Raw genomic sequence first — 14,519 nt, 5'->3', positions numbered from 1 at the left:
AAGTGGTCTGGTATTCCCATCTCTTTCAGAATTTTCCACAGTTTATTGTGATCCACAGAGTCAAAGGCTTTGGCATAGTCAATAAAGCAGAAATAGATGTTTTTCTGGAACTCTCTTGCTTTTTCCATGATCCAGTGGATGTTGGCAATTTGATCTCTGGTTCCTCTGCCTTTTCGAAAACCAGCTTGAACATCAGGAAGTTCACGGTTCATGTATTGCTGAAGCCTGGCTTGGAGAATTTTGAGCATTCCTTTACTAGCGTGTGAGATGAGTGCAATTGTGCGGTAGTTTGAGCATTCTTTGGCATTGCCTTTCTTTGGGATTGGAATGAAAACTGACGTTTTTCCAGTCCTGTGGCCACTGCTGAGTTTTCCAAATTTGCTGGCATATTGAGTGCAGCACTTTCACAGCATCATCTTTCAGGATTTGGAATACCTCAACTGGAATTCCATCACCTCCACTAGCTTTGCTCATAGTGATGCTTTCTAAGGCCCACTTGACTTCACATTCCAGGATGTCTGGCTCTAGGTCAGTGATCACACCATCATGATTATCTGGGTGGTGAAGATCTTTTTTGTACAGTTCTTCTGTGTATTCTTGCCATCTCTTCTTAATATCTTCTGCTTCTGTTAGGTCCATACCATTTTTGTCCTTTATCGAACTCATCTTTGCATGAAATGTTCCCTTGGTATCTCTAATTTTCTTGATGAGATCTCTAGTCTTTCCCATTCTGTTATTTTCCTCCATTTCTTTGCATTGATCAGTGAAGAAGGGTTTCTTATCTCTTCTTGCTATTCTTAACTACCTGCTATTTCATTTGCACCTGTCAGGGTGCTCTGCAGAGCACTTGAGAACCTGAGTATGTCCCCTGGAGAGCCATCTGCTTTTTGGGGTTCAGAGTGAGTTCTCAAAGTGAGATTCACTGGGGTTTTATTTTAAAATGTAAACATAAACTTTTCCTCTAAACAATTCGGAAATCATTTTTTCCCATGGCACTTTAAAAGAAACTCAGAGCATGTCCTGATATGTAAATGAACAAAAATCACCTCCATTTTCAGCTGTTTGGAACCAGCACTTCATGAAAGAAAAGACAGTGACATAGGCAGGAGTGGAGAGGCATGTCCAGCCATAAAAGCTGTTTCAATCACAGTGGGGAGAACACGGAGAAATGGCTTGGTAGATGAAGTCTCAGTGTTGTCTATTGATGGCTCTGAACTTGTGCAAAACCTAGAAAGTGAAGCTAAGTTAGATCTGGAGGAAGATGACCAGAAAAGAGGTTTAGAAGCCTTCAGTGCAAACTTGCTGGCTCAGGTGGGAGGGGGTGAGGCTGTACTGCGTTTGCCTCGTGGGTTCAGATATTCATGGGTGATTATCGATACCTGTGGGCACTTGTGCAGAAAAACGGGAAGACCAAGAATGAGGAGTTGGAAGGCCTGTCTCTGCATGCAGTTGGGGGTGTGAATTCAGATACCTACTTAATTTCTCTGAGCTGCTGTTTCCTCATCTGTGAGATGAGACAGTAACATCTCTATGCTTCTTGAAAATTATATATTAATTCTTCTTCCCCTTCACCGCCTTTTATGATGATTTATTTTTCAGTTTGGGAATAAGTATGTGTAAACCAATTTTTAAATGATGACTTTTTTCCCCTAAAAATGCTTATATCTCTCTTCTAATAAGAAACTTAAAAATACCACTGGAAGATCAGAAATTCCCAATGTTTTACTATTTCTCCATTAAGGCAGGATTAATTTGATTAAAACAGCTTGTGAGACATTATTCTGGGGAACCTGAGAAGCAGAAAGAAACGGTTGGAGGACAGACTGAAAGTATAGTAAAGGGAAGGACTTCGCAAGGCTGTTCCCACTGCCTGAAGTTGTCTCCCCTCACGACCACTTGCTGCCTTGACCCACTCATGCCGGCTTGTCCTTCTGACTTCAGGTTGCCACTCTGTCAAGAATGCGCCTCCAGATCAGGTCTCTGGGATGTGGATGCTTGTAGAGTCTACCTTCTTCAGGAGTGTTTGCTCAGGTTATAATTAAACTTTCACTGTGTTCTTATTTCACTAATGATGATCTCCCTCATGGTTCTCTAAGCTCTATGAAAGCAGGGATTGAATTTCTTCTGTTTTCTGCTCATTGCTGTCTTCTTGGTGTCTGCTAAGTTGCTTCAGTCATGTCCGACTCTGTGTGACCCCATGGATGGCAGCCTACCAGGCTCCCCTGTCCCTGGGATTCTCCAGGCAAGAACACTGGAGTGGGTTGCCATTTCTTTCTCCAATGCATGAAAATGAAAAGTCAAAGTGAAGTCGCTCAGTCATGTCTGACTCTTAGCGACCCCATGGACTGCAGCCTACCAGGCTCCTCCGTCCATGGGATTTTTCAGGCAAGAGTACTGGAGTGGGGTGCCATTGCCTTCTCCACTCCTTGGTGTCTAGCAGACACAAAAAAATGTAAAACAAAGGTGAGAAAGGCAAGATCACATCTAAGGTGTTCACAAAGAATATCTTTCCATAGAAATGTCAGTGGATTTGGATGAACCTTAGAGATGTATTTCATTTAGATGGGCATGTGTACAGTTGTCTCTTTGTGTGTTGCCAGGTACAGTTGCCTATGTGACTTGGAAATCCAGACCACTCTTCTTGCAAAGATGTGTCCCCTGATGTGGGGCTGGGTCTGCCCAGAGGAAAACACACACACACACACACACACACACACACATATATATATATATATGAGGTGTCACTTTTATCTGTAAGCTGGGACCCTCAAGGCAGCACCCTCCCAAAGGGCTCCCCCTGTGGGCTGATATGTCAGGCTCTGGGGCTATATAGTCACCCAGATTGCTCTTTTTGTGGTGGACAATTATTTTTACAAAAGCTGATGCTGATTATAGAAGGAACCAGATGCGAGTGTAGAAAAAGTCCAGCACAGGCTATTTAGACCCAACTGAACAACTAAAAACAAAGCATCTGGTACTTGTACTGAAACCAAGTAGGTTGAGAAGAAGCAGAACAAACTTGCTTGTGCTGCGACATGTCCAGCATATACGCCCTCAGGTCTAACTTCTGATTTTGAATGATTTGATGACTGAGTCCCTCTGGGTCATATTGCTCATTCCTCTGTCATGGAGAGGGACAGTCCTTTCAACATGAAAGCTGTTGATTGTAGTTTTAAATGTCATTTGTAACATATCCATGCATGCTGAAGTGTTTAGGGACACAGTAGACAAATATCTGCAATTTCGAGTGCATAAAAAAAAGATGGTACAAGAGATGAAAAGTTGATTCACAATAGTATGGAAACAACATAAATGTCCATCAACTGATGAATGGATAAAGAAGATGTGGTACGTATATGAAATGGAAAACTACTTAGCCATAAAAAAGAATGAAATAATGCCATTTGCAGCAACATGGATGCAACTAGAGGTTATATAAAGTGAAGTAAGTCAGAAAGAGACAAATACCACATGTGTTATCACTTATATGTGGAATCTAAAATATGGCACAAATGAACTTATCTACAAAACAGAAACAAACTCACAGATAAAGAACAGAATTGTGTCTGTCCAGGGGGTGGGGGTGAGGGAGGGAGGGACTGGGAGTTTGGAACTAGCAGATATAAACTATTACATATAGGATGGATAAACAACAAGGTCCTACTGTATAGCACAAAGAACTATATTCAATACCCTATGATAAACCATAATGGAAAAGTACGTAAAAAAGAATGTCTATATGTGTTTAACACTTTGCTGTAAAGCAGCAATTCCTTGTAAATTTTGTAACATTGTAAATTGTAAATCAACTTTGCTTTACAAACATTGTAAATCAACTATGCTTCAATAAAAAACTGAATGAAAAAGAGGAATAGCTGGATAGCTGGGTGATATAGCAAATACAGCAAACTTGTTAATTGTAAGATCTAGGTAATGGTGTTCACTGTACATTTATTTCAACTATTCAGTATGTTCAAAAGTTTTTATAAGGTGTTGGGAGAAAAATGAAGTCTTTCAGCATTTATTAAAGGTTTATTATGTTTATCAGAATATTATTGCAAATTGTATTAAAGTAACCTAGGCATCGGGGATACAGTGATGACCAGGAGACATGGCCCCTGTTGGTACAGCACTCCTTGAAAGAGACAGATACATTAGCAAATGAGGATCACACAGTTAGTGCGGTGTTCTGTGAATATCAAGAGGAACCCATTACATCTTGCCACAGGTATGTGTGCAGTGCTGGTGGTCAGGGAGCTCTTGGGAGAGAAGTCAGCAGAACTCAGCCTTGAATGGCAATGGAACAGAAGTCAGTTCAGGTTGTGGAAAAGGAAGGAATCCCATGAACAAATACTGTGCAGTGTTTGTGCGAGCGGGAGATGGGCTGGGGATGGTCAGCACTGGAGAGCTTGTGTTCAAGCTGAGCAACTGTCGGAATGGCTGAAGGGAAGAAGGGAAGCAACAGGGTCAGGCTTGCTTTCGCTAGATCTCTAGGATGGCTGACTGGAAGGCTTCCCAGAGATGCCTGAGCTGACCTGACCTGTGCAGGTGTTCCCACCAGGAGAGGCACACGTGGTAGGAGGGCTACAGGAGAGGAGCATCAGGATGTAAAGTTAGAGAATTGGAGACGGGAAAAATGAAGGCTAGGTAAGCACATTGCTTACTGTTGGAGGGACTGTGGAGGAGGGGTGATTGCTCAGCCTTGAGCACGTGGACTGTGCGGTGTGGGTGGGACACCCAAGTGGAGCTGCCCCGTTGGCAGCCAGAACTCAGGACAGAGGTGGATACACTGGAATCAAAATAATGAAGTTTGAATCTGCCTTTGAGATTAACAAGGGAGAGGATGGAGAGTGATGACTGAAAGGGATGGGGGTTCCAGTACCTGGAACAATGCCTGGCACACAGGACGTGGATGAAAATGGGAGGAATTATGGGGCAAATGTTCAAGGATGTGCTGAGAAGGGGAAGCTAGTAAAGGTGTGAGGACTAATCAGCTAGGGTGGAGAAGATTAGAGGTCATGTTGTGAGGGAAGGGCTTCAGGAAAGGGAAGATGAGGACTAAAATCTGTTCTTGGCTTTAACAGTTAGGAGGTCACTGGTGGCCAAGTAAAGTCACTCAGTCATGTCTGGCTCTTTGTGACCCCATGGACTATACAGTCCATGGAATTCTCCAGACCAGAATACTGGAGTGGGTAGCCTTTCCCTTCTCCAGAGGATCTTCCCAACCCAGGGATTGAACCCAGGTCTCCCACATTGCAGGCGGATTCTTTACCAGCTGAGCCATCAGGGAAGCCCTGGTGGTCAAGGGATACCTGTAATTTCCCACTCTTAGATGCAGGTGAGGGTGGCGCAAGAGAGCACACGATGAGGAGTGGAAGCAGCAAGACATTTGGAGAAATGTGATACTATGCTCCACTGGAGCCGCGTAGTCTGGGTCAAGGGTAACCGGAAGGCTGTAACTTTTCATCCCACCCATTTCTTCAAGAAAGATGTATAGGGACATCATACCCATTTACTGCTGTGATTTATTACCAAATTAAATCATAATTCATAAATAACTATAAAGAGTAAATTCTCCTTCAATTATGGCTTGGAATCTTGTAGAGAAAAAAACAAATTGTGGCTGAGTAATATCAACCCAGCACTCAAGACCATTTTAAAATTAATTCATACATTTACTCAGTGCCTCTTATGCTTTTAGTCATTGGGTTAAACTGAGCAGAAGTTACCCATAGAAAGAGAGAAGCTGAAATTAGGGGAGAGGAATGCCAACAAAGGTCCGTCTAGTCAAGGCTATGGTTTTTCCAGTAGTCATCCATGGATGTGAGAGTTGGACTATAAAGAATGCTGAGCGCCAAAGAATTGATGCTTTTGAACTGTGGTGTTGGAGAAGACACTTGAGAGTCCCTTGGACTGCAAGGAGATCCAACCAGTCCATCCTAAAGGATGGAATCAGTCCTGAATACTCATTGGAAGGACTGTTCAAGCTTAAACTCCAATACTTTGGTCACCTGATGCGAAGAACTGACTCATTTCAAAAGACCCTGATCCTGGGAAAGATTGAAGGTGGGAGGAAAAGGGGACGACAGAGGATGAGAAGGTTGGATGGCATCACTGACTCAGTGGATATGAGTTTGAATAGGCTCCAGGAGCTGGTGATGGACCGGGAGGGCTTGCGTGCTGCGGTTCATGGGGTCGCAAAGCGTTGGACACGGCTGAGCGACTGAACAGAACTGAACTGAATGGTTGGGCAATGAGGTGCCGGGCAGGGCAAACAAGGCCCAGGAATGAAGGGACTGGCCCTGAGCGTGAACCGACACATACTCTGATCAGGATGGTGCTGGGGAAAAGGTGTGCACGTGGGGCCGGAGGAGATAGATGGAGACCATTTTTGATGGTCTTGGTCTTCTGGAAGAAGTAGACATGGTCTTGTGCTGAAAAGTAAGTTGAGGAGGGGCAAGTAATGGCTCGGCAGCTTCAATGAAGGGAGAAAGGGCTGGAATAGTCACTGAGGAGAGATAAATTAAAATAGTTGTTTGTCTACACAGCAGGCCTCCCCGTTAAACTGCAAGTTCCCTGAGGGCAATGCGGTTCTATTCTTACCCCTTGGGCACTTTACTCAACAGTTGAAGACCCATAGGCATTTTGAAAGCTCCATTCACGCTATGGTACATTCATTTTGAGAAATATATTATCCCTTCACATTTTTTTTACAAAGCTGGGCAAAAGTGAACTTTTAAGCCATTTAAGAATTTTTATAAATGTATGCAATTAACTTTTTTCCTACACAGCACGTAGTAGCTCTAACTTAAAAATCCGAATTCTCAAGAAAAAGTGTGAAATTAATTTTCTTAGGATATAATTACGAAGTCAGGAGACCCTATCCAGTCAGTTCACCAAGATATATCAAGAGCATCCTTGTCAAAGTTCTGATAGTTCAAGTTGTATCCTCCAATGATAGGGCAGGATTCCCCTCACAGCTGGTTTCCCATTGGCTCTGAGATGTGGGCGGGGCTACCTATTCCTGCTACTGCCTCTAGCTCCACCCCACCTCATGCAAATGAAGCCAAAGCTCTAGGGAACCCACGTGATTGGTCACGTGACGAACGACGCACAGGCCCCGCCCCCTCTAGTGACGCAATCACCTCAAACTCTCACGAGAGTTTGTAGATGTGGTGAGAGGCTAGCAGGCCAGTTCACTGTGGCAAGAGTGGGGTCAGGGGAGGGGGCTTCAACACAAAACCCCATTCCCACTGCTGAGCCTCCAGTTCAGCTTAAGGCAGGGGCCCAAAGGGGCCTGTGGGTCAGTGCCCAGTAGGGGGTCCCATGCATGCTCTTCTCCCATTGGTTGACTGCATCGGCATGCAAATGAGGGTGCGCGTCACTTCCGGAGGCCAATCGAGCGCCATTTTCTCTTTCTGGCCGAGCTGGGAGGAGGGGACGGGGTCGCGCGGGGTGGCGCGCGCCGAGCGGGGGTCCCGCCGCGCGGGGCGGAGGCGGGCGGGCGCGGGGCCCCAGCGGGCGCGGCCAGACGTGCGAGGGACGCGGCGGCGCTGCGGGCGCCCAGCGGTAGGTAACCCCGGCCCTGCCCGCGGCGACGCCCCTGGCCCGGCCTGCGAAGTCCCGGCGGCGGCCCCGCCCCACCCCGCCCACACCCGGCGGCCCGTGGCCGCCTCCCGAATCCCGCGACGTTCTGCCAGCGCGGGGCTCGTGGCCCGAAGGGCGCCCGTCGTCCCTCCGCGTCACGTGGGCCGGGGTCGAGGGGGGCGGGGATGGGGCCCGGGAGGCGGGGCGGGGGACGGCATAAGGGCGAGGGGAACGCGGGGACAGGGCGGCGGCCGGGGAGGGCCGGGGAGGGCCAGGGAGGGGGCGGGCTGGGAGCCGGAGGGCCGCCCGGAGCGAGCGCGGACGCGGGCCGGGCAGAGCAGAGGCGGGCTCAGCTGCTTGCGTTGTGGCGGGTTTTTTCTTGAGCGCACAGCTGAGAGGAGCCCCAATTCCTTCACCCTGGAGTTCTCGGTGTGAATACTGATGACGTGCAGATGTTGACATTACAGTTGAACTTTTCACATGCCGCCGCTCACCGCGCTTATGTAGAGCGCGCAGAATTTCTCCTGACTCTTGGCTTGGGAACGTCGAAAATAGTAGCCGCCAGTTTTAACTGAACAGTAGCTAAATAATTAAATGTTTAAAGTATTTTCTTTGAATTTGAATGGGAGGCTTGCCGGAATGCTCTTAAAACTCTTTATAATTGAATGGAATGGGTAATGGCAGCCTCTTGAGACTTGGAGGACTCTTGTGTGTGGTGATTTATGATGCAGATGGGCAAGTGCTTGAGGGCACCAGCGAGCCCCACAAGGCTCAGCACGCACGTGGGACCGGGAGTCGGGAGGAGCGCTCTGGAGGAGAGGACCACGTAAAAAGTGCGAGTTGAGGAAAGCGCGTGTTCGGCTTTGGTTGGAAGTCAAGTAATGCTTGTTTAGACATACATGTTTACAAATATGTGTAACTTGTTATTGGGGATGTAGCCATGTTATGAACGAACTTTGATATTCTAGTTGTAATTGGGAAGTTTGTTGAGACAGTGGTCTTTAGACATGGAAGTGACCTATCTGTGTGTCCTAAGGGTATTGATGCTAGTCTGGAGGGGGACTGGAGTTGGGAGGAGATAGGCTCACTCGTCTGACTGAGCAGTGGTAAGGATGTGAGAGCTGGTTTTAGAGTTAGGAATTGAAGATGGGTGTCGGGAGAGGATGGGGAAGGAAATGGCAACTCATTCCCATATTGCCTGAAGAATTCTATGGACAGAGAAGCCTGGTGGGCTGTAGTCTGTGGGGTCGCAAAGAGGCAGACACGACTGAGCAACTCACACACACAGAATTCTTGTAACCACTCTACCTTCCTCTCCCGTAGTGAGTGAGTGAAAGTCGTGTCCGACTCTGTGACGCCATGGACTGTAGCCTGCCAGGCTCCTCTGTCCATGGAATTCTCCAGGCAAGAATACTGGAGTGGGTAGCCATTCCCTTCTCCCGGGCATCTTCCTGACCCGGGGATGGAACCCAGATTCTTTACCGTGTGAGCTACCAGGGAAGATATCTATCTATCTGAAGATATCTGGGACACCTTTTTAATTTGATCCAAGTTTGCAATATGTTCCTGGTGAATTTATGGTTGTAGTCACTTTGAGTGGTCACACCCCAATATTCTGCTGTGGCTGCCACACCGGTTATCACAGACCTCTTGGCAGTGTGTTACAAGAAGGTCATTGAATCATGAGGACTTGCTGAAGGAGCCTGTCTGAGAAGGGATCTTCCTGTGTTTGAACCCAGACCTTTGATTCTTGCTTTCATGTATAAATATCATGTGTTTTTAAAGTTACTTAAAAAGAAACAACTAAACCCTGTATTTGATCAGTTTCAGCATTTCATTTATATTTTTTGGAGCTTGTTGTTCAGTCATTAAGTCATGTCTGACTCTGCCAACACCGCGCCCCACCCCCCCACCCCCCCCACCCTCCCCCCCAGCACCAGGACTGCAGGATTCCAGTCTCCTCTGTCCTCCACTGTCTCCAAGAGATTGCTCAGATTCAGTCCATTGAGTCAGTGATGCTATCTGTAACCATCTCATTCTCTGCCACCCTCTTCTTTTGCATTCAGTCTTTCTGTAGCATCAGTGTTTTATCCAGTGAGTCAGCTCTTAACATCAGGTGGCCAAAGTATTGGAGCTTCAGCATCAGTCCTTCTGGTGCATATTCAGGGTTGATTTCCTTTAGGATGGACCGGTTTGATCTCTCAGTCCAAGGGACTCTAAAGAGTCTTCTTCAGCACCACAATTCAAAAGCATCAATTTTTTGGTGCTCAGCTTTCTTTATGGTCCAGCTCTCACATCCGTGCATGACTACTGGAAAAACAGTAGCTTTGACTATACAGACCTTTGTCGGCAAAGTGATGTCTTTACTTGTTAATACTGTCTAGGTTTGTCATAGGTTTCCTTCCAAGGAGCAAGTGTCTTTTAATTTCATGGCTGCAGTCACTGTCAGCAGTGATTTTGGAGCTGAAGAAAATAAAATCTGTGACTGCTTCCACTGGATGCCATGATCCTAGTTTTTTGGATGTTGCATTTTAAGTTTTTGGAGTTAGATAATAGCAAACTCACAGTCTTACGTTCTAAGTGCTGTTCTTACATTAAATGAATTTTCTTCCTCAAAACTACTTCTCAGAGTCGGTTGTGCAGTCCCTGTTGTACAGAAAAAACAGGCCCTTGGATTAAGTAACTTGCTAAAGATCACATAACTAGGAGTTAACTGTGGAGTTTACTTGAACTCAGGCAGTGTAGCTCCAGAGTCTTGCTTGGGAGATCATTGTTCTGGATTGTTTTGCAAGTGAAATTGTTTCAGAACTTAGATTTCACAGGAACTTAAAAGAAAGTTCTATGACTTAAAAAATTACTGTTTATTACCAGAATGACATTTTTTACAGTGTATTTTTTGATAATGGGGTATTCTTAAATGATCGTGATACTAAAAAGCAACAAAAACCCTTTAAGTGCCTCTTTGGAAAATAATATTTTCTTTTGCTGCTGCTGCTAAGTTGCTTGTCATGTCCGACTCTGTGCGACCCCATAGACAGCAGCCCACCAGGCTCCCCCGTCCCTGGGATTCTCCAGGCAAGAACACTGAAGTGGGTTGCCATTTCCTTCTCCAATGCATGAAAGTGAAAAGTGAAAGTGAAGTCGCTCAGTCGCGTCCAACTTTTAGCGACCCCATGGACTGCAGCCTACCAGGCTCCTCCGTCCATGGGATTTTCCAGGCAAGAGTACTGGAGTGGGATGCAATTGCCTTCTCCGATTTTCTTTTGCATTTTAATGCGATTTTTGGTAAATTCATGTCTACCACACACTGTGAAATTAAAGGTAATTTACTGTGGGACTTTGCTGATAATAGAGTAGATAAGAATCTGCCTGCCAGTGCAGGGAACACAGGTTCGATCCCTGATCCAATATTCCAGAAGCTGCTGTGCGGCTAATATGCCCATGAGCCACAACTTCTGAACCTGCATGGTGCAGCTGCATGCTGCAACTACTGAAGCCTGTGCGCTTAGAGCCCGTGCTCTGCAACAAGAGAAACCCCGCTCCTTGCAACTAGAGAAAGCATGTGTGCAGCAGCAAGCACCAAGCACAGCTGAAAATAATAGTAAAATACAAAAGAAAAGAATAATTGACTGTGACCTAAACGTGGTAGATAGTACAGCTGCATTACCCTGCTGTTTCCTAATGGTGAAAATACAGATTTAATTACTAAGAATATATAGAGAATAGCATCAGTAAAGGATCTATAGATATGGAAGCATTAAGCAACTTCTTTTCCAGTTAATTAATCTACTCCGCCTTTTGTGTAGAATCTTGCATCTCTTAGAGAATGGATAAATTATGGTAAAAGTCAGCTTTTTCCCCCAAAGTGATTGGCAACAGTAGACCAAGGATCTTGATAGAACTTCTGTGATTTATCTGTCTTTTGTTTTATTATGTTTACTTGGTTTCCCTAAAACAGTAAATGCTATAAACAGGAGACTTTTTCTTTAAATTAAGAATGGACCTGTGTACTTGTTTTGAGGGAGGGAACCACAGTAACAATGATGAGGGAATGGGAGCGTGGACAGTTGAGAATAAAAAGCTCCTATTCTGCAGGTTCACGAAGACTTTGGCCCTTCTCCCAAGCCTTGAACAAGTACCTGCAGAGCCCTTTAAAACTTGCCTGATCACTGGAAGCCTCTTCAGCGCCTTCCTCCTGAGAGTTGGCCTGTCAGGAACAGCTTGGGAACCATCCTGTGAAATGTGGCCAATCCCTGTACTACTGTTTCTCAACTGTGATAAGATCAGCACTTGCTATGTGAGGCCAGATTTCTTTGCAAGCAATACATTTAGCTTCTTTGTTTTAGATATAGGTGGATGATGGTCTTAACCTTGGGCAGTCCTATTTATCAGCCAGCTTTTGGGAAAGAAGTGCTCCGGGAACTCTAAGGAGGACAGACCAGCACGTCTGGTGGAGTGAGTGGAAAAGGTGAAGGGAAGTTTCTGTTGAGGCTGCTCTGGCCAGAGAAGCCAGTCTGGGCTTGAAAGTGACGCTGTGCTTAATTTTTAAGAATGCTCCCACAAGGTTCTTGACAACTTGCCTTTTAGATTATGCTTTTGAAGCCTAGAACCCAGTTCTGTGCATTTTATTGTTACTGATTTTATTATTTTAAAACTTTACTTGCTATGATTTTTGTATCTTCTGGTTCTAAAATGCTAAATGATCCTTCAAACTCGCTTTCTACTGAACCTGAAATATAATTTTTACAAAGGTAACTTGTCTGAAAAATGTACCCATTCCAAATTGGCTTCTCGATACTTCACATTTTCTTATTACCGGGGAAAAGTTCTTTCCACTGTTAGCTCAATGCCCCTTTCATGTCTCGTTTTATTCCAGTCCATGTTTTCAGTTTTACTTACCTTTTGCCAAATACATTCAGATACTCCTTTACCTCAGTGATTTTTTGATGCTGATCTATTTACTTTGAATGTCTCGAACTCCAACTCACCAATCCTCTACAGCCTGTCCATTTTGAACCTCTGTGATAGGCCCAGATGTGCAGAGAAACATGATTCCTGCCCTGAAGATGTTTAGTTCAAAAGGGGAAATAGGTATATAAGGAAATAATTACAACGTAGTGAGGTGAGTGCAATGAAATAAGTATAAACTGGCCATTCTGGGGGTTCTTAGAAGGGGTTCCAAGCTTATCCTTGAGGGAGGAGGAGTTGTAAAAGGGTTTAGAAGTGGAATTTCCAACTCAGAGAAATTGTTTAAAAATCTTGGGAGATACTGCCAGTCGATGTGTAAACATGGAGAAATTAATGTTTTTCTACTTAACCTCACTACCAGTCAGTTCATTTCAGTTCAGTTCAGTCGCTCAGTCATGTCTGACACTTTGTAACCCGGTGGACTGTAGCACACCAAGCTTCCCTGTCCATCGCCAACTCCCGGAGCTTGCTCAAACTCATGTCTATCGAGTCGGTGATGCCACTACCAATGGATATTATCAATCTTTAAGTTATTGTTTTGATAATTTGAAAATTGGCGTTATTTTACCTGACATTTCTTTAACTCAAATTTAACTGATTTTGTTTGTAGTTTTTATAGTTTGTGCATTAAAACCTTTTTTGAAATAGTTTCAGATTTAAAGAAAGTTGCTGGTGTAGTACAAAGAACTTCCCCTGAATCATTTGAAGCTAAGTTGCCAGAAAAGATGCCAGATGACTCCAATATTGTCCATTTCCTACAATAAGGACATTCTACATACCCAGAACACAACCATCAAAATCAGAAAATCAATGCATTGTTAGCATTTGATCCTCAACCCACATTGAAGTTTTGCCAATTGTTCCAGAAACATCATTTATAGTAAAGAATCTAGTTAGAATTACACATTGTATTTAATTTTCTTTAGTCTCTCACAATCTGAAACAGTTCCTTAGTTTTTCCTCGCACTTTCTTTGTCTAAGTATTGTTGTTGTTCATTTACTAAGTAGTGTCCAACTCTTTGCGACCTCATGGTCTGCAGCACACCAGGCTTCCCTGTCCTACACTGTGTCCCAGAGCTTGCTCAAACTCATGTCCATCGAGTCAGTGATGCCATCCAACCATCTTAGCCTCTGTCGTCCCTTTCTCCTCCTGCCTTCAGTCTTTCCCAGCATCAAGGTCTTTTCCAGTGAGTCAACTCTTCACATCAGGTGGCCAAAGTATTGGACTTTCAGCTTCAACATCAGTCCTTCCAATTCAGTGTTGATTTCCTTTAAGATTGACTGGTTTGATCTCCTTGCTGTCGAAGAGACTCTCAACAGTCTTTTCCTATAGTTGAAAAGCGTCAATTCTTCGGTGCTCAGCTGTTTTTATGGTCCAAGTCTCACATCCATACATGACTACTGGAAAAACCATAGCTTTGACTATGGACCTTTGTCGTCAAGTGATGTCTCTGCTTTTTAATGTGCTGTCTAGGTTTGTCATAGCTTTCCTTCCAAGGAGCAAGTGTCTTAATTTCATGGCTGCAGTCACTGTCCATGGTGATTTTGGAGCCCAAGAAAATAAAATCTGCAGCTATTTCCACTTTCCCCCCATCTATTTACCATGAAGTGATGGGACCAGATGCCATGGTCTTAGTTTTTAGAACATTGAGTTTTAAGCCAGCTTTTTCACTTTTCCCCTTTCACTCTCAACAAGAGGCTCTTTAGTTGCTCTTCCCTTTCTGTCATTAGAGTGGTATCTGCATATCTGAAGTTATGATATTTCTCCCTGCAATCTGGATTCCGGCTTGTGAGTCATCCAGCCTGGCATTTCCCATGATGTACTCTGTTTGTTGGAAGGATTGCTGCTGAAAGCTGAAGCTCCAATACTTTGGCCTCCTCCTTTGAAGAGCCGACTCATTGTAAACAACCCTGATGCTGGGTTGTTTGATTGAGATTGAGGGCAAGAGGAGAAGGGGATGACA

General features: G+C 44.8%; 1 protein-coding gene across 3 annotated transcripts in view; it reads left to right on the top strand.

Annotated features, from left to right (window-relative positions):
• The first annotated feature begins 7,209 nt into the window (after positions 1-7,209).
• ADNP2 (ADNP homeobox 2) overlaps positions 7,210-14,519 on the top strand; it is a 34,158-nt gene continuing 26,848 nt past the window's right edge. Inside the window, exon 1 of one of the 3 annotated variants that reach the window (XM_055558906.1) lies at positions 7,210-7,374. The gene's annotated coding sequence lies outside the window, so the exon portion shown is untranslated. Of the gene's footprint in view, positions 7,375-7,442; positions 7,570-14,519 lie in introns of those variants that run through there. The other 2 variants (XM_055558907.1, XM_055558905.1) reach the window with 2 other exon arrangements.

The sequence above is a fragment of the Bubalus kerabau genome, chromosome 21 (assembly GCF_029407905.1).
Source record: "Bubalus kerabau isolate K-KA32 ecotype Philippines breed swamp buffalo chromosome 21, PCC_UOA_SB_1v2, whole genome shotgun sequence".
Lineage (NCBI taxonomy): Eukaryota > Metazoa > Chordata > Mammalia > Artiodactyla > Bovidae > Bubalus > Bubalus kerabau.
The sequence above is the reverse complement of the archived record's forward strand: the minus strand, read 5'-3'. Positions and strand labels throughout refer to the sequence as shown.